This window comes from Callorhinus ursinus, unplaced genomic scaffold (genome assembly GCF_003265705.2).
Source record: "Callorhinus ursinus isolate GAN/ISIS: 27379988/994484 unplaced genomic scaffold, GSC_fseal_2.0 scaffold55, whole genome shotgun sequence".
In the NCBI taxonomy this organism is placed as follows: domain Eukaryota; kingdom Metazoa; phylum Chordata; class Mammalia; order Carnivora; family Otariidae; genus Callorhinus; species Callorhinus ursinus.
Genome location: NW_027397117.1, coordinates 1,108,194 through 1,127,733, shown reverse-complemented (window position 1 = coordinate 1,127,733; position 19,540 = coordinate 1,108,194). Strand labels below are relative to the sequence as shown.

General features: G+C 49.7%; 2 long non-coding RNA genes across 3 annotated transcripts; one reads left to right on the top strand and one right to left on the bottom strand.

Annotated features, from left to right (window-relative positions):
* The first annotated feature begins 201 nt into the window (after positions 1-201).
* Positions 202-15,160, top strand: LOC141371065 (uncharacterized). Of its 2 annotated transcripts, XR_012375686.1 has the most exons (4): positions 202-335; positions 1,056-1,246; positions 2,985-3,223; positions 6,935-15,160. It is a non-coding gene; the product is annotated as an uncharacterized lncRNA (long non-coding RNA). The 2 variants fall into 2 exon arrangements; XR_012375685.1 differs by lacking the exon at positions 202-335 and having other exon boundaries at positions 604-1,246.
* LOC141371066 (uncharacterized) lies at positions 476-6,942 on the bottom strand. The gene is made up of 5 exons (XR_012375687.1): positions 6,785-6,942; positions 2,841-6,605; positions 1,933-2,141; positions 1,377-1,608; positions 476-609 (listed from the first exon to the last, which is right to left on the bottom strand). It is a non-coding gene; the product is annotated as an uncharacterized lncRNA (long non-coding RNA).
* Positions 15,161-19,540: the final 4,380 nt, after the last annotated feature.

Below are 19,540 nucleotides of genomic sequence, written 5' to 3'. Positions count from 1 at the left end.
GGGGGCACGTGACCGCCCGTCGGAAAGCTTTGGGGACTGTTCCGCGCACGGCTTCTCGCAGGCCCAGGCCACCGACCGTTGCAGAGCCGACGAGCCCGGCTGGTCTCCATGGTGGTGACCGGCTCGCCGCAGAGGCCTCTGGGAATTGTATTTGGCTGGGGAGCCGGGTCCGTGCGCCGAGTTCCGAGCGGTGGCCGTTACCGCTCGCCAGCGCGGTCGGGTCGGAGCTTGGCGGCGTCCGGGGGAGCTCCTTCCGCGTTTCCTCGGCCCCCGGGATCCCCGGCAGACGGGCGGTCGCCCGGAAAGGCGGGGTGTGGGCCCGGGCTCCAGGGAAGGTATCTGGCAGGCGTTTTGCAGAGGCTCGCACAGCGGGACGGTCACAGCGTTGAGAGTCGCATCAGAGCGTGGCCTCGAAGGAGCGCTTGGTCCAGTCTCTTCATCTAGATTGGGGGGGACCGAAGCCCAGAGAGAGTCCATGGTTTGCCCCAAAGCGAGGCCAGACCCTAGTCTGTCCGCTCACGCCTTTCTTTCCAGCACAGAGCGCCCTGCCTGACACAGAGCAGGCACCCAGACATCGGTTAAGTGTCATTTCGTTCTAACGACAGCCAGCTGAAATATAAAATTACAAGTTTAAAAAAATCAACAAAATTTTTTTAAAGAGGAAGTGGACCTATAGATAAGGAGACTTATCAGCCAGATACAACCTGTAAACTTCATTCGGATCATGAGTCCAAGAATCAATTGTGTGGTTTTTAAAAAATCTGGTAGATGTGAACATTGATTGGCAATATGGCAGAGTTACTGTTTAAAACTTCTGGTTGTGAAAAGGCTGTTGCGGTTCTGTTTTTAAAAGGAAAAGAGTCTTAGAGACACATACTGCAGGTTTTATGGTCGAAATGATGTCTGAGATTCGCTGGAAAAATACCCAGCGTGACCGGCTGCGGGGAGACAAGAATGGTACGGGATACCTGAGATGGTGTTGTACTATTTTACTCTTTAGTGGTGTTGAAAAGGACCGTAATCAAGGGGTTTTATTTCGTGTTACTGTGTTTCAGAAAGTTTCTGAAATATGAAGCAGCTCAGAGTTTCTCTGAAACATAAGCCTCACAAGTGAGCCTCCTTGGGGACTTCTCCTGTCAAGAAAGAGCACTGCAATGAGGGGGGCTGTGTCCCAGTGCCCCCAGGTCCTTCAAAAGCAGGACAGAATTCTGACCTTGAAGCTGGAGGCAGAGGACCATGCTGCCAGGTAATCAGCCTCCCACCCGAGAGCTAGCCCATCGGCACTTCATAGAGTTCTAGGACCAGGAGGCTCGGGACCCTACAAGCTCCAACATTTTTTGATCTAAAAAAAAAAAAAAAGAAAAGCAAGTAATTACCTTTATTTCCTTTAGGGCTCCCAATTTTCTTAATTGTCTCCAGGACAGGAAGTTTTCTGGGGGGGAGATAGCACCCCCCCCAGCACAGGAATCACCACACATCACCAGCTTCAGCCACTTGATCCCCAGTTCACACGTGGATCTTGGGAACCCACACCCTCCACGCCAGTGGCAAGAGGCAGCATCCTCTGGGGAGGATATCAGGGGTCTTCGATCTTTTTCTTGGGCACTCCTGTGTTGAAAAGGCAGACTGAACATGATAGCTTGCAGACCTGTGCTGGGAGTCGGGTGTGATCATCAGACTAGCATGAGACTTATGTCCAGAATTCAAAGAGGTGCTGAATTTATTGGAGCACAGCAGAGAATGTCAGTCTTCCACTGGTCCCCATGCCACAGCTGGGTGTCCTTCATTACACTGGACATAGGATTGGGCTATTTGAATTCTGGTGTGGTTGCTTTTTAGCCTCCTCGGCCACCCCAGCGACTCTCCCCGCCCCCCTCGGACCCTCAGGACCTTCCTGGGGTCCAGCATCTAATGGCTATTGCCTGGTCTTACAAGAGGCTTCTGGATCTCCAGATGAGACCAGCATCTGTTCTAATGGCTCAGTGTTTGGGCCCTTCCAGTCGTAAAGTGTAGGACCTCCTTGGTCCTAAGCTTTTATAGCCTCTCACTGCCCATGCTCATAAAGGGCAGCTGGGCAGCATAGCCCAGCACAGTGAGGGCTGGAACCAGCTGGATTCAGGTCCTGGCTCCGCCGCGTGCATCTGTAAGCATCAAAGAGGAGAAAGTGCTTTGTAAACTATAAAGTGCCTACATGTACAAGTTTTTTTTTTTAATTATTATGATGTATCAGAGCTCTTTGACCAACACGGGACCACACACTCAAATCCAGGTTCCCACCCCTCTGCCTGGGCCCTCCTTTGTGCACTTACCTCAAGCTTCGACCCCAGGATGCACCTCCTTGGAGGTCACTAACCTTGGCCCCTTGGGCAGCTTCCTCAGCTGCCCGCCTCCCACACCTTTTGCTGCATGGCCAGGAGAGCCCAAGTTCTTCCCAGCCTTCTCAGAAGTCCCTTCCTGTTTCCCCCCGCCCCCGCCATCCCCACCACTTCAGTCCCCTGCCTTTTCCTCATCCTGTTCCCAGGTTTGTAAAATAACCTGGAGGTATTCTCTCTTTATGAAGTACTTCATAATCTCACTGTATTTCATAACCTGCTTTTTTAAAAAAAATGATTTATTTAGAGGGTGAGAAAGAGAGCATGTGAGCGGAGGCAGGGGCAAAGGGAGAGGGAGACAGTCTCCAGCAGGCTCCCTGCTGAGCATGGAGCCCAACGTGGGGCTCCATCCCAGGACCCTGAGATCATGACCTGAGCCAAAACCAAGAGTCAGCTGCCTAACCGAGTGCACCACCCAGGCGCCCCTCATGACCTGCTTTTTTTAAAAAAAGTGTGATCATTAATTACTTTTCTATAACTTCATTTTTCATTGCTGTTTTATATGTCATGGTTTATTTCATCCATCCCTGGTGGTAGGCTTGCATTTTATTTCCATGGTTTTTCTTTCCAGAGCAAACAGGTAACATTTGGATTTTCTACGTATGATTACAGACGGTGACCTCAGGAGTAAGGACGAGGCGCTCAGATCAGGAACTTGCTGAAAGAAGATCCCACGGGTGACTCTTCACCAGAGCTGGGAGATACCTGAGAATGTTCCAGAATCTTAGACCAGCATTAGGGAGCCTCCAGACAGGAGGCCAAGCAGCTGCCCTGCGCAAGAGAAGAGTTTCAAGCAGGAGAGGGAAGAAGCAGCCATGACGGTGACAGAAGTGACCAGAACTCCAGGCCAGGTGAGTGCCTCGTTCCAAGTCAGAAAACTTTTGCAGACAGAGACCCCATACACGTAGCACCTGTGGCCACAGTTTGTGGGCAGACCCAGCCCTCATTTAGCATCAGCCTGCGCAGGAGAGGATCCTCCATGTGGGCGTGGGGAATAGACTCTAGATCACCCAGAAGCTGGTGGTCATGTGCCCCTGCGTGACCAGGTCAGGAGGGCAGCATGTAGATGAGAGAAAGCGAGGCAGGAGGGACCAGGGGGTGTGAGCCAAAGGGCATGAGGGACATAACTAGAGAGACGGCAGGGTGGACTCCTTCAGGAGGCCTCGCCCCCAAACCCAGGCCCCCATATGGCCCTGCAGCTGGCCGGGGTTTGTGCTCCCCAGGTGTGGAAGGGCCCAGGGAGCTGGCCTGGGTAGTGGCTCATCACCCAGCCACTTGGCTGTCACCTGAGCCCCCAGGCCTCCACTTTAGTCCCCTCTTGGTGCCACTTTTGTGTCATTTCTCCCTTTCAGAAAAAAAAAATAATACATTTATTCTTTTATTAACAAAAGGAATACATGTTTAGAACAGAGAATTTTAAAATACGTCAAAACAAAATGAAAAAAAATTAGTCATCTGTTTTGGAATCATGAGTAACATTGTCTCTCTAGCATCTGTTTCTAAACATATATACACATTTCCCCCATTACTCAGATTTCTCCTAAAAAAAAATATAGGGAGACCTCCTGGGGTCCACAGCCACCTGCAGCTGGGACTTCATCTGCCCTGCTTTTCTGGGTGGGAAGCAAGAGAAGACCCCACATGCTTGTGAACACAGTGGCAATACCCCTCGTGGCCACAAGAAGGAGGTGTTGGCTCACGCACGTGTCCCCAAGCCACCCGTGCCGGGGTCTGGAATGGGCAGCTCCCATCCAAGGCAGCCGTAGTGAGTCCTCACTTTATTACTCCTTCTGCTCACTGCATCTCTTGGAGACCTTCTTGGTGCACGAGGGGAAAAAAGACAGAACTCCCAGCCTCCCTCTTCCACCACACGTACCTGAACTTGAGGAATCCTTGGACAGCTGTCTCCTCGCTGTGGCAGCCTTGGGCTTCTTCCCAGGGAAGGGATAAACCATAAACCTGCTCGGGTCTTCCCCACACTTAACCCTCTTCTCGGTTTCCCATTGCTCTCAGGGTCCATTGTGAGCTGCGTGCCTCCCCACCTGCACTGTTTCCTCACATACACTAGACAGGCCGTTTTTCGGGCCCTCTCACTCTGCTCCATCACCAGCAGACCTTCCCGCAAGTTCCTGTCCACACGCCAGGCTGAGGCTTCCTCTTTGGGGCTTAGCCAACCTGTTACTTCCTCCCCAAAGTTACTCTCAACCCCGTGAGTCTGGGTTACGTAATTCTCTGTGCTTCCTCGGGGCCCATCCTTCCCCTTTCAAATCGCACAGCATGCTGGGTTGTCTGCTTCCTTCTAGAATGGGAGTTCCATGAGGGCAGGGACCGTGTCATTCTGACTCACATCCCCAGCGCCTGGCGCTCCGTGGGGCTTGGATGAAGGAGTGAGTGAGCCCTTCCCTGTTCTCTGAAGTAGAGTCTGCAGAAGGCAGCCCCTTCCCCCTTCATCCCCCTTACCCCCCAGTTCACCAGCTGCCTCTCAGTGTCCCCTGTGTTTCTGGAAACGGAGCCCGAGGAGGAGCAGTGCTGAAGGGCCATTTGGTTCCCTGTGGGATGACCGTGGCACGAGGAGTGAGACAGACCTCGCTTCGGGCGCTGGCTTATTTTCTTTACACAGTGGAGCTAACGGGCCCCCGGCTCGTGGGGTCGCTTAGAGGAATCATGTGCCCCCCCTGACGCATGGCGGACAGACTCCTTCCTCCCTCTCTCCCGAGCGCCCTCTGAGACCGTGGGACCTGGAGGTGCTGCTGTGCTCCTGAGACCCTTCTCGTCTCCCCGCGGTCCCCCAGGCCACTTGCAGCCGGCTCCTCCTTCCCTGTCCTTTACCTCCCCCCCCCCTTGCCCCGCACAAACAATAGCGCCAGGGACAGAGCAGACGAGATGCGGAAAAGGCACTTGTTGAATGGATGAGCGGATGAATGAGCCAGTCACAGTCGCCAGCGTGGAACGGGTCAGTGGTCACCAGCCGGTTAGTGGACAGGCAGCCTCCTGCCCGCCGGAGCCCAAGCCCACACAGGCGGGGCCTATGTGAAGGTACCCTCCCAAGGCCGAGGCAAGGGACAGGAAAGGTGACATCAGACTTTGCTGAAGACCGACGAGGAAGGAGGAAGGGCGATGTCCCCGTTCTTCTCTTCGGCTCAGCGCTGTGGACCACAGGGACCATACGGGCTCCCCTGACACCTGAACGAACAGTCCCACAGGGCATCTGCACTCCTTACAGCCAGGCTCTTGTTCCACCGCTGGTGCGAAAATTTCCAAGTTCCAGCAAAATCCTTCTCTAGATTCCGTTCATCGTTGTTTTTCTCCGATAGGAATGTTTTCTGTCCCGTGTGCTCAGAGGCCCGTGCAGCGCCCCCCCTCGGGCCCCCACGAGCTCCCTCATTCCCGAGGAGCCCCCGCCCTCTCCCCAGTCAGGATCTTGGGGAGATGAATAAGGGCTGATTTCTCCTCAAATGATCATCACCCTCGATTCATTCCATTTGAAAGATTTAGCTCGTGAATGGCTTATCTGCTCTTGGGCGAGTCCGTGGCTCGGCCCACTGAGGATGCCACTTTCTCCTGCGTGGCACTCGGAAGGTCGGGCTGCCAGGGCTTGTGTTTTATGTGTCCCGTGCCCCTCTCCTGTGACCTCATCTCGAAGAGCTGCTCGCCTCCTCCCGAGGATTTTCCTACATCAGTGCCATTCACTGAATCTCTCTAGGATGAATTAGGAAATGAAGGGAAATTTTCCCTTATTCATAATATTCAAAGATTTCCTCTGTACGAATTCTCTGACACCCTGCCAGAATTGTGCCCGAGGTTTGGGCTTAGAGTCTGAGGTTTCCCAAAGTGATGCCTTTATCAGCATATCAGCAGCAGCTCCCCTCCCCCAGGGTGGCCCCCGTGGTTCTGCCCTGGCAGGAAGGCTGAGCAGTGGTGTTTTTGGGCTGTCCTCGGTCTTGGCCTCACACTGTGATGACATTGTAGGAAATGCCAGCCGTGCATGGCGCCAATCCTGGGAGTGACTTCGGGGAGGGGGAGGCAGGGGAGCAAGCAAGCGATCAGTATTGTCGTGGAGCTGTCCATGCAGTGTCCTGGTTAACTCTGGCTGACGTAGGGACCACCCTCAGCACGAACCCGCAGCTCTTTGAGGGCACGGCCTGTGTCTGAAGCATCTCTGTCCACAAGTCCCCATTTCCAAAAACCAGGCTCTGTGACTGCACCAACATTCCAGCCCCTGGCTGTCTCCTCCTGTGATAGCACAGCAAGGGGACAAGGCACTACTTTCTGGGGGGGGGGGCGGGGGGGAGGGAGCTATGTTCTGAGCGCCCGAGGTCAGTGCCTGGGTCACATCCCCCTGGAATGCAGTGCCCCCCCCCCCCCCCACGGCTCTGAATTTGCCCACCCTCCTGGCCTGGCCTGAAACTCACCTCCTCCCTGAAGCCTTCCCGGGACTCTGTAGGCCTGCAGTTGGACGCCCCCATCCGTGTTCCTGTGAGAGTTCACGGCCCACCAAAGCCCTTCGCACTCACGCGATGCTCTAGGTTTTCATGACTTTTCTATGCCTTCTTCTCCAACAGACTTAAAGGAAGCTCTTTGAGGAAGAGCCACATCCGCTCCTTGGTGTTCTCCATGGCATGTCTGAGCACAGCGGGACTTGGGTTGGAGACCGGGTGTGGCTGTGGCCACTGCGGTTGAAGCCGACAGATTTATGGTTCAGCGCAGTCGTGGGCGGAGATGTGCCCGTGACCGAAGCCGTGGCCTGCCTTCTCAGGGGACAGTTGCTGCCGCACTGTTCCAGGTCATGCAGGAGGAAGGTGATCTTGTCCTCGTTGCCACTCCTTGCCCCCGACACCCGCCCACACCAGGCAGGCCAGCCAGATTCTCCCTGCTGCCAGCCGTGCATGGCGCCAATCGTGGGAGTGACTTCGGGGAGGGGGAGGCGGGGGAGCAAGCAAGCGATCAGTCTTGTCGCAGAGCTGTCCATGCAGTGTCCTGGTTAACTCTGGCTGGCGTAGGGACCACCCTCAGCACGAACCTGCAGCTCTTTGAGGGCACGGCCTCTGTCTGAAGCATCTCTATCCACAGTGCCTGGCTTAGCACCTGGCACGTAGAAAGCCTTCACCTGGCGTGGAGTAGGGGAGTGCTCCTGTAGTTACCAGCAGCCAGGGAGTTCATGGAGGGAGCGAGTTCAGATGTTAGTGACTGTCCTCAAGTGTCCCCCCACCCCCCAATGAGTGCGTCTTCCCTTTGGTATATGGTGAAGTCCTGGGTCCTAAGCACAAAATGCACACAGTGCCCCCTTGTGTGTTTCGTAAGCTGCAGAATCCCTGTCTTGCGGGGAGGTGCGGGGGAAGGGGACAAATCCTGTGTATACATCCAGGGTTTTATAGAGCCTTGGAGCTCTCTGCTGCTTGCTTGCTTGCTTTTTTTTTTTTAAGATTGTATTTATTTATTTATTTAATTGACAGAGAGAGAGAGACAGCAAGAGAGGGAACACAAGCAGAGGGAGGGTCAGAGGGAGAAGCAGGCTTCCTGCTGAGCAGGGAGCCCGATGCGGGGCTCGATCCCAGGACCCTGAGATCATGACCTGAGCTGAAGGCAGTCGCTTAACCAGCTGAGCCACCCAGCTGCCCCTCTGCTGCTTTCTTTTAAAGCTAGTGAGTTAAAAATGTTCTAGGCCAGATAGTAGGAGCTGGTCCGGAGGGCTCGCACTGCCCGTAGAACCACATCTCCTAGGAGCCGGGGGCTGCTTCCAAACAGCTGAACCTTGAAACTGGTGGACATGTGAGCCGGTCACCAAGAGTTAAGGAGAGAGGGAAAGGGAGGGCTCTTGCCGGCCACCTCTTTGTGTGCTTACCGGGGGCTTTGGTGCCCACGCAGTTGTCTCTGGGCAGGAACACCACTGACTACCAGGTGTCGGCGCTCTGGGTTTGGCTGTTGGTAGCTGGAGTGTCATTTACAGTGGGTCTCCAAAATGGTCCCTCACATTATTCCCCTAATGACCACCCGGAGACCCGACTGAACAGAAATTAATGCAAACAGGTAGAGGAGGTCGAAATAGATGATCAAGTGAAGGCTGTAGGGGGAGCGAGCAGGGAGCTGGAGGGGCAGGTGGCTCTCAGCTCCGCACTCATAGGGAGCGGGCCGAGGCTCTTCCTAAGAAGCAGCTCCAAAGGCTTCTAGAGAATTGCTCGAGAAGCCAGGTCTAGAAGGAAAGCTGTAAAGGGCTTCATGGTATGTAAAGGCACCCCCCCGTCCCCACAGCCCCCCATCCAGAGCACCTACGCCAGGCTCTTGGATGCTTGCTGAGCGGCCATTCTCACGGGGGGCCTCTGAGGCTGCTCGGGGCATGCGTGAGGCTCGAACCAGCACAGCCTGCCTATAGTGCCCGCACGGCCAAGGGCTTCCCGCGCAGGGCCCCGCTGAATCCCCAGGAGCCCCGGGAAGTAGCATGTTCCTGTCTTCGTGTTCGAATGAAGAAAATAAGGTTTAGAGAGGTTAAATAACTTGCCCAAGGGCGGGCAGCGAGTAAGGGGAGGAGCAGGCTCCACGTCCAGGCCTGCCCATCCCTCGGGCTTTAAGGCGCTACTTCTCACCTTGCGGGAATTTTCCTTGCGTCACCCGAATCCCAGTCCATGCTGCGTCTCAATCGCGCAGCCACCTTGAAATGGTCTTGCTTCCACAGCCCCCTCCTCGGCCTGTCAGAGCCGCTCAGTGGTTTCAGAGAGGCCAGGTCGAGTAGGGGCTGAACCTCCCAACCATCCCTGTGGTTCACAAGCGACATCCCCCGCACTCCTAGCAGTCACTGGAACTTCTGCTGTGGGAATTTGGGGAGAGTCTTGAGGCATGGCAGACGCAAGAATCTGTGATTTCTGCTCTCCATTCTGTGAGTCAGGTCATCAGGCAGAGCAGGGCGGGAACAATTTCTTTCTGCTCCACTGTGTCTGGGCCTTGACCCAAGAGGCCCAAATGGCTGGATTTGGCTAAGGTGGTCTGACTGGCCGTAGTGCAGGGGCCTTGGTTCTATCTGCCAGCAGGATCCCTCCCCTCTTTTTCACGTGGCATCCACTGAAATGGAGTGGAAATGTCCAAAATGGCTTTTTCACTCGTGCGTCTGGTGCTTCCATGTTCTCCCTTAACGGTCTCTCTTCATAGAGTAACTTCATCTCCTTACATTGTTGTTCCGGGCTCCGCAAAGCCACCATCCATGCTCTTCCTTGTGCCACGGTACCTGTCCTGCCCTGAGCCCTATCTGTGGGGAGCTGCCACATTTGGCCCCCACTGTATTACATGACCCCGCGCGTTGGGCCAGGATCCAGTGGAAGCTGACCAGTGACTTTTGAAATCACCTGGCTGGCTCAAAAATATCAGGAAAGCCAGTCAGACCAGTTGGATTCCCCTTCGGGGAAACTCGAACCAAAAAATCAGACTGTATCGGCACAGTGTGTGTGTGACAGGATAGCATGAGGGCAAGTAGAGCCTGGATGGACCGATGTGCTGGCCTGAATGAGACTGAAGAAGGAACGTGGAGATAGAAGAAAAACAAGCCATGACATGGAGAGACCTCCAAGTGGAGGGAACCATGAGCCTGTTGTTGGCAAGGGGAGAAAGGAGCGGACGGCCAGAGCAGAGCTGGGACCCGTGAAAGGCCGGGGGTGGAGCCAGTCCCAGAGGTGCCCTAGTGTCCCAGAGCTCCTGGGCCCGCCTGGCCCATGTGAGTCACTGCAACAAACTTGTTCCTTATTCCCTTGGCTGTCAGTTGGCTTAGAGGGGGCCGTGTGACTTCGTTCTGCCAATAAAAATTAGGAGGAAATGGGCTGGAGGACCTTCTGGGAAGAATTTTGCTTTTTGATTAAAGGAAGGATGGTGAAGAGGCCTGGCCCTTCTTCCTGCTTTGGACATGGATGTCTGAGGATGTGATACTTAGAGCTGTAGCAGCCATCTTGGGACCATGAGGCAACAAGACCAAGAAGCCAACATACCAAAGTTGGCCCAGGAGACGGACAAAAAGAGCCTGGGTCCTAGATGACATCGTTGAGCCACTATACCTATCCTGGAACCACCTACTTCCAGTCTTATTGATGCATTAATTAAATGTCTTTATTTTCTAAGCAGATTTCGGCTATTGGAAGCCTAAGACATTCTTAGCCAGTATAGCACTGCTCTGAACCTGTCTGTCCGTCATCAACTCCTTAGAGCCCCATGCTCTTGGTTTAGATCCAAATGGGAAATCACCGCAAATTTAGACAGTGGAAATCTTAACTTACGTGGTAGGAAATACAAGTCAAGATTTCTCACAGCCTGCAGAGCAATTCCAGCACTTAGTCCCAACCCCCAGGGCCTGTTGGACGCAAATGAGGAAAGATAGATTCAGGAAAGTTCTAGATACATGAGCATGAGTCTTCTAAAATGGGGCTCAATGATGAATTTTGGGACAAACAAGTGCAGTGAGGGGCAAGGAGGAGAGCCTAAGCATGGGCCAGAAAGCCATGGAAAGCACATGGAAGGAGCAGCAAGCTGGAATGGACAAATGGTGGGTGGGTCAGATCACTTCTGCGGGAGGCCAGGGTCCACAGCAAGATTTCAGAAGTGCCAAGTACTGGCTGGGAGGAGTTTACGGCAACTAGAATTAAACTGGTGGAAAACGAGGCCTTTTCGTTAACCCTCCAGCCAGCCTTCCTGACAGTTTAGATCCTCTTAGGAACAGGGCGTGAATTGTGGCCATTGCCTGTGTGCGGGCGCTCCCACGTGCTTCATTCTGTATCTCTTCTCCATCTCTCCCTCTCTCTCCACCCTTTCTTCCTGTCTTCTCAGCAAAGCCAGGAGCCAGAAATGCACAAGATCTGAATCTCTTCTACCTCAGCTGGAGAGTAAAGATAGTGGGAGGCAAGGATGCCTTATGGAAGCTTCGAATCCCAGACTAGGGTCTGGGGATCATCCTGGTTCGCTTGGGAGGCAGGAAAGCCATCTGTTGATAAGGGCTAAATTAAGCTGTCTTCTGCCCCAGCTTTGATCAAGCAGTGGGGACGGGGTGCTTCTTCAGCACAACACAAGAAAATGTGTGGTCCTCCCTTCCCTCGTGCAATGAGACGTTGAACTCGAGCACTCTAGGCCTTCCTCTTTTGATTTCTAGTTTCAGGTACACAACAAAGATAAATTGGCATCCTACGATTATTTCATTGTGTTCAGAACTTGAGAAAAGTCTCACCAACCCATTTCCCATCCCCACATCATCAGTAGTAGAAACACGTGGCCGGTAGAAGGTCATCAAATGAATGGGACCCAAACACGGTTGAGTTACCAGCAGACTCTGCCACTAAGCCTCACCCCTCTGGGCATAGCCCTTATGCACCCTGCCTATCTTAGGAGTCCTGCCCCCAAAGGCCAAAACCAGGTCAACCCCGACATTTGCCCACTGTGTTACTTCACTCACTCAGTAGAAGTACTGAACACCTAGTAGAGGTACAAGCTAAACTTATAAAAGCAATGATACTATTAGGAAGATTAGTCATTAAAGACACACACAAAAAATTCCTGACCTCATCAGAGAAAAGAATGAAAGCTTTGGGATGGAGGAAGCAAAAAGGGTAACCTCCTACTTTGATGTGATTAATGCTTCACCGTGATGCTTAATATGCCGTGAATTCCCCCCACCCCCACAGTTGGCCCGTACACCATGAAGGTTTCTCTGAAATCCAGTAAGGAAAAGAACTTGAAGGCTTTTCCTCCTTCTTGGTAATCAGGGTTTTTTCTCCAGTATGATTTTGCCTGATTATGGATTAAACGCTCTCCCACAGTCTGTACAACACGAGAGTGTCTTTCCCGTGAACTCTCCAATGATGAGAGAGGGCTACACTGTCCCCACATGATTTTCCACACCAATTAGGCTCACAGGCTTCTCTCTAGGATGAATGATCTCAGGTTCAATCAGCTCCATGCTTCCCGTAGACAGTTCTCCATATTCATTACATATGACCAGCTCAAGTCCCAACTAAATTAGCTGACATTGTCTGAGTCTGGAACTGGGATTGTAGGTTCTTCCTCATCCATTGTGCTTACAGAGCTCCTCCCTGCCCTGAAATCCCAGAAGTCTAATTAGCTGTGAGCACTGTCTAAAAGCATTTTCACATCCATTAGGTGCATGTGGTTTTTCTCCAGTGTGAATTCTCTGATGTTGAATGAGCTCTGCTTTCCCGAAAGCCCTCACATTTATTGCATTTGTAGAGTTCCTGTGGCTTGTGAAGGTGCTGGAATGCTTGCAGAGGCCTCCACAGATCGGGCTTTCTCTAAGACGAATGTTTCAGTGTTCAGGAGGATGGGAGCCCCAGCAAAAGTCGCCTGTATTTGTAATGCGAGATCTCTCTCCAATACGAATACTGTAATCCTGAATAAATTCTGACTTCTAAGATTTGGCCACGTATATTTTGTGGTCTTCTCACTTCTAAAAGATACAGACAGAATTGCACATTATCCCCATCTTCATCGCATTCATGGGATGGGGTCCCTGATGGTTCTCTGGGATGTCTCCCTAGTCACATCTCTCTCCATGCTTGGGGGCCAGCTCATCCTCTGATAGGGACCTCCTCACTGCATTCACCTATGAGTCTACTGCTGCAGAAAGTTCCTGCTCAGGGCCCGCTTGCTCTGGGTCCCAGCCTCACAATATAAAATCCCAGCAAGTGTAAATCCCAGCCATTCTCTCTCAGAGAACCAGAACATGTCTTGGGCGAAGAATATAAAATTTGGGGAGAAGACTTAAGAGTCAGCGTGCCTTTGGGTGAATCTAGAAAATGATGGCTGTGACAGATGGCTGATTACTTATATTCCTTTTCTTAACAAACCCTCTTGTGGTCACACTGAGAATGTACCCATTAAAATTACCTTCCCTAGTGACCGGCAGGGAGCACATGGGGTCTTGCAAGGAGGCTGTTCCCACTCTGTTCCTTGATCTGGATGCTGGTCAAATTGATGCGTTCACTCTGTGAAGATCCCTAAGTGGGATGCTTAGGATTTGTGCGCTTTCTAGGAGGCAAAGTTAAAAATGAGTAAGTTCCCCATAGTGCCGCGTGCAGCCAGCAAATGAGATGTAAGCAGAACTGGGCGTCCACGAGAACTCATTAAAGTGGGGGACTCCAGAGCAGGAACCTTTTGCCTTTTCCCTGCCTGCCCCCCTTCTTCTCACGGATCTGGGAGGTACCGCCCGAAGGCGCAGCAGCCATCCTGGGAGCTGTGAAGGAGGGTGCCCCTTCCCTGTGGCCATGAACTTCTCACCTCTGGAATTTTCACTTTGTTTAGCCTAGGCAATGAAAAGTGACTCAAGGTTAGGCTAGGCATCTTTCCCTGTGTTCATTGCCTCTTACGTTTTAATTTTGTTCACCTTTCTCTTTGATCGTTTTGCAAAAGTTCTGCATTCATTGAAGGTATTGTCCCTTCACGTGTCAGATGCCTCGCGGCCATCCTTCCAAATGTCTCTTGAGTTTGTGGGGTTTTTAAGCCAAACAAATTACCCCATTTTTATTGTATGGCTTCTGAATGTTGCATATTCATGCTTTTCCCACTCCGGAGCTGTTAAAACGTTAATCCTTTCCACCTGCTGGTACTTCATAGTTTCATTGTTTTATGTTAAAACCTTGGGTCCCCATGGAATTTACCTTGAGGTAAGGCCTGGGGGTGAAGGTCCGGGATAGTCCCCTCCCCCATCACCTCTCAGCACCGTCTGGGGAATAGCTCCCTTTTCCCAGCCATTGTGAAATGCTGCTGTGATTATGGGTTCAGTTCCCATTTGAATGTGGGTCTTTTTCTTGAATTTCTATTTCTGTACCTTGTCTGATACATAATTATTTTGACTCTTTTTCTTTATAAGTTGTTTTCCTATCTGATAAGGCTACTGCCTCATTATTCTTTTCCAGAATTCACGTGACACTAAGGTGGATAAGTGGGGGTTGGCGGTAGTCACTTAGAGATTTCCATGATGTCAGACTGTACAGAGCCTCCTGCATACAGAGAACATTCTAACAATATCCTTAGTTTGAGCAATCTCCCCCTTTCCTCTGCAGTGTATTCTTGGAGCCATTTGGTAAGCAGGAGTCATATTTTCTCATGATAATTACTCATATCCAGAAACTCAACATCAAACAAGTTCCGGTTCTGACAAATACATCATAAAAGCAAAAACATAAAACTTAGGATGGTCTTTAGCAATATAAAAGGACAACATGATGCTTCAAGTCCTATGGCGTAGGCATATGGGGACTCAAGATAATAATTTCACAGGCCTCCGTGTGCTGTAGAGTCTATACAAAGCACAAACCATTCTGCCTGCCTGACACATATCTGTGTCAAAAGGACAAATACGGCATTCACAAATGTGCTTCCCTTTGGGGAATTTAGGAGATTCATGAGGAAATGATGTGTAAGATCCAAGTTTCTTTTTAAGGTAAACTTTCCAGAGAAAATGAAACTCATTGTTTCTTCTGATAAATTTCCCTGAAACAAAACAAGCATTCAGAAGAATTCCATTCCCCTTACAGCTGCATAGGATTTTTAGGTTTTTCCTAGAAATGGTTATGATAGTATTGAAAGGCCTCATTAGGACATTAGTTTTGAGTGCATGGAAGTATTAAGAGAAATAGTCTCTGGAATCATGCCTTTGATCTTTGCTTTGCCACATAAATGCTTCATATTGGTGTAATAAACAATGAAATGTTTGGGAAAATATGGGTCCAGGGAAGATTAATTCCTCCAATAAGTCAGAATTTGTGGTAAATGATTATAAGTGTAAAATAAAAGAAAAAGAAACTGTATTGGCTGCACATAGTGACTTCCTTCCAAAGAGTACAACATGGAATGGGGGGTGATAAGTAGCTGCTTTACACGGGAGAAGCCCAACAGTTCCCATCCCAGCCAGGCAATGAAGGTCAGCGTCAACAGTGATCAGGCTTGTTGATGTCTGTACCCTCGATATGATGTGATGACGATGGCCCTTTACCACCATTGTGGTCTTTGTCCCCAAAACCCGTTACTCCAGTCTAATGCAGTGAAAACATCAGAAAATCCCAATTGAGGACCTTGTGCAAAATGCCTGACTCCTCCAAACTCTCAGGGTCATCAAAAACAAGGGAAGTCTGAGAAAGCTGTCACATCCAAGAGGAGCCTGAGAAGAAATGACAGCTAAACGGGATGCTGTATCCTGGATGGGATCTTGGAACATTTTGAAAAAGACATTAGGTAAAAATTAAGGAAATTAGATCAAGGGTGAACTTTATTTAATAATATATTAATATTGGTTCGTTAGTTATAACAAAGATACCATAAGGTGTATTAATGGGGGAAACTGGGATATATGGGAACTCTACACTATCTTTGCAACTTTTCTGTAGAACTAAACTATCCTGAAATAAAAGTTTTATTTAAAAATAGGCTAAAGGGGCGCCTGGGTGGCTCAGTCGCTAAGCGTCTGCCTTCGGCTCAGGTCATGGTCCCAGGGTCCTGGGATCGAGCCCTGCATTGGGCTCCCTGCTCAGCGGGAGGCCTGCTTCTCCCTCTCCCACTCCCCCTGCTTGTGTTCCCTCTCTCGCTGTCTCTCTCTGTCAAATAAATAAATAAAATTTTTAAGTAAATAAAATAAAAATAGGCTAAAAATATCAAAGTATTAGAAGAGGTTGATGGCGGTTACAGACAAGATGGCATGGATGCAGTTCTCTCTCTTCTTCCCACTAAAGTGCAGCTCAAACCCTGGACATAATGTCTAATACGAATAGAGGAAGACTCTGGAGGGTGGAGGGAACATCAGGAATTAAGAAAGAACAATGATAATGGTAAAATTATGGGCAAACATATTAGACTATCCTCTTGAGTTTTTGAAATTATGTCTAATAGCTAAAGCAAAAACCATAACATTGCCTGACATGGCATTCATTGTATGGAAAAGAAATACGTAAGGCAATTTTAAATGGGGGTGCGTGGGTACAGAGACCTAAATGGAGATAATATGGTTAAAAATATTGATACCAGTAGGTTGTTGGAGTAAGTTACACATGTAAAACACCTAGGGCAACCACTGGGGAAAAGAAAAAGAAAAAAAAAACTATACAAAGACTTTGTTGTGTCAGTCCCAGCCCACTGATAGTGATGTTCTTGATTAGGAATGCCTGAGCCCCACAGATGTCCCCCCTTCCACCAGCACCAGGGCCAGTGCTGTGGCTGGACCAGCCCTTGTGGTTCTACTGTGATTTCAGGATGCACCTCAGCAAAACCATTGGGGAACTTTGAAAAACATGGTTTATTACACACCCCAGGGCCACACATGAAGTTCTGGGTCAAGAGAGAGAGAGAAAGGACCTAGGGCTCTGCCTTTATTAGGGACTGAGGGTGGGGTACCTAGAGTTTCACAGGTACACTCTTTATTAGCAAATTTATGGCATAAGAGGAGGAATTAGGGCACGGGAAGGGAGAAATGAGATCAATCAAGTGGTCAGTTAATCTAGGTTACTTGGGGCTCTTTGTAAGAGGAACTTCATGGGTGGGGGTGGCCTCGTTCCTTACTAGTTGTTTTGCTGGCACCGGGGCCGTCCAGTCAGCAGTATGTTAATTCAAGATGGATGAATTTGAAGTGGATGCCACAGCAATCAAAAGTTTATATCAAGCACTTATACTACAGAGATGCATTCAAAACCAGGATAGATAAATGAAAATGGAATTATAAAAAATGTTCAGGCAACCAGAGAAAAGTATGAAAAAGAAAACAGAGGAATGAAAGCCAGAAAACATATAATAAATGGCAGGCTTAAACCCTAACATGCCAAAATTACATTAGATGTAAATGGTATAAATCCACTAGTTAAGAACAAAGAATAGGGCCAGGGCAATGAGAGGCTTCATTGGGAAGGCTGCTGGAGCTACCAGGAGAGAGGCATGTTCTGTGCTCTGGAATTGCCAAACTGGGAGAATCAAAGGGTGGAGTTCCTGGTGGCCATTTGCTCACTTGAAAAAAAAAAAAAAAGCCCAAGGATTGGTAGAGTGGATTTAAAAACATGATCCAACTATATACGGTATATAAGAAATTCACTTCAAATATAAAGATATATGTAGACTGAAAGTAAAAGGATAGAGAAAGATACACCATTCAAACATTAGTCAGTGGGAAGCAGGAGTGGCTACGTTAATATCCAGATGAAGTAAACTTTACAGCAATGAAAATTGCCAAGGATTAAGAAGGACATTGCATCCTTGTTTTTGGGGGGAGTCCTTTTATTTAAATTCAATTAATTAACATACAGTGTATTATTAGTTTCAGAAATATAGTTCAGTGATTCATCAGTTGCATAGAACACCTAGTGCTCATTCCATCACATGCCCTCCTTCATGCCCATCGCCCAGTTACCCCATCCCCCTACCCACCTCCCCTCCAGCAACCCCAGCCTCTTTGCTATGCTTAAGCGTCTCTTATGGTTTGTCTCCCTCTCTGATTTCATCTTGTTTTATTCTTCCCGGGTTTGTTTGTTTTTTTACTAACCAGAATCATGCTGTATGTATTGTTCTTTGATGTGCTTGTTAGAGACGTTCTCAGCCTAGCACACTCCTTTTATCCGTTCTATATTCCACAGAAATAGTGTCACTGTTTGGGTTGCTTCATTCTGCTGTTATAATTATGCCCACTTTTGTGCACAAACTTGAGCACAGGGGATGGAATTTGAGGGGAAGAGTGCCAGTTTGAACCCTTGGCAATCTGAGGTGAAGGCGTGTTGACTTGGCATTGAGCAGGTGGCAGGCCGTGCATGATGACTGAGGCAGGAGGGCGACTGGACTGTGAATTTGGGAACCACAGGCCGATGGCATCATGTGTGACAGGGACGCGGCTGGTTTTGCTTTTAACTTTTGTTTTTCTGGGAAACTCTCTCTCCTTCTATTCTAAATGAAAGCCTTGCTGGATAGAGTATTCTTGGCCATAGATTTTTTTTCCTTTTAGCAGTTGGAATTTATCATGCCGTTCCCTTCTGGCCTGCAGAGTTTCTGCTGAAAAACCCACTGATAGCTGTATGGGGTTTCCCTTGTATGTCACTGCTTTCCTTTCTCTTGCTGCTTTTAAAATTCTCTTCACTACTTTTGGCCATCTTATTTACTTTGTATCTTGGTGCAGACCTCTTTGGGTTGGTTGTGTCGGGGGCTCTCTGTACCTCCTGGATCTGGATTTCTCTTTCCTTCCCCAGATTCAGGAAGTTTTTAGCTATTATTTCTTCAGACAAATCTTCTGCCCCCTTTTCTCACTCTTCTGCTTCTGGGATCCCTATCATGTGACTGTTATGCTTGACAGTGTCGCTGAGTTCCCTGGGTCTGTTCTCATTCTGTGTCTTTTTTTCCCCTCTCATCTGCTCAGCTTGATTACTTTCCATTACTCTGTCCTCCAGGTGGCTGATCCATTCTTCTACTTCCTCTTTGCTATTTATTCCAGGTGGTCTATTTTTATTTCCTTTTAGTGAGTCCAATAGCTCTAATTGGTTCTTTTTTATGTATCCTATCTCTTGGTGGAGGGTCTCATAGAGGTTCTGCACTCTTAAGTCCAGTGAGTATCTTTATGAGCATTACTTTAAATTCTCTATCAGACATATTACTTATCCATTTCGTTTAGGTCTCCTGCTCTGATTTTGTTCCACTCTTTCATTTGGGACATATTCCTCTGTCTCCTCATTCTGTCTATTGCTGTGTCTGTTTTTCTGTGTTAGGAAAGTCAGCTTTGTCTCCCCCACTTGAAAGTAATGGCTTTATGAAGAAGAGGTCTTATAGCGCAAGGTCTCCTTGTCACCAGAAAATGGTGCTTCAGGGGGTGTCTCCTATACGTGTGTTGCTACAGGGGTGTCCTACCATTGTGGCTGGGATGTGTTTGCCTTCAGTGTGGCCTGCGATGGCTCTCTGCCTGTTGTGGGCAGAATCTGGTGCCCGTGGTGTTAGTGGGCCGGTCTGGGGCTGCCTTGGGCTTGAGTTGAGTCAGACCAGGCGTTTGCCAGAGATGAAGTAGCACCAAACTGCAGGCACTTTCCCTGTGTTGTCCCCTGAGAAGCTTTTGTTGGTGGGTGGGGCCTGCAGTCAGACCAACTACCTGCCCCCAGCCCACTGCCAGGGTCACAGTCAGACTGGTGTGTGCTTATCTTCTCCTCTCCCTGGAGCAGGACTTACTTTAGAGTGGT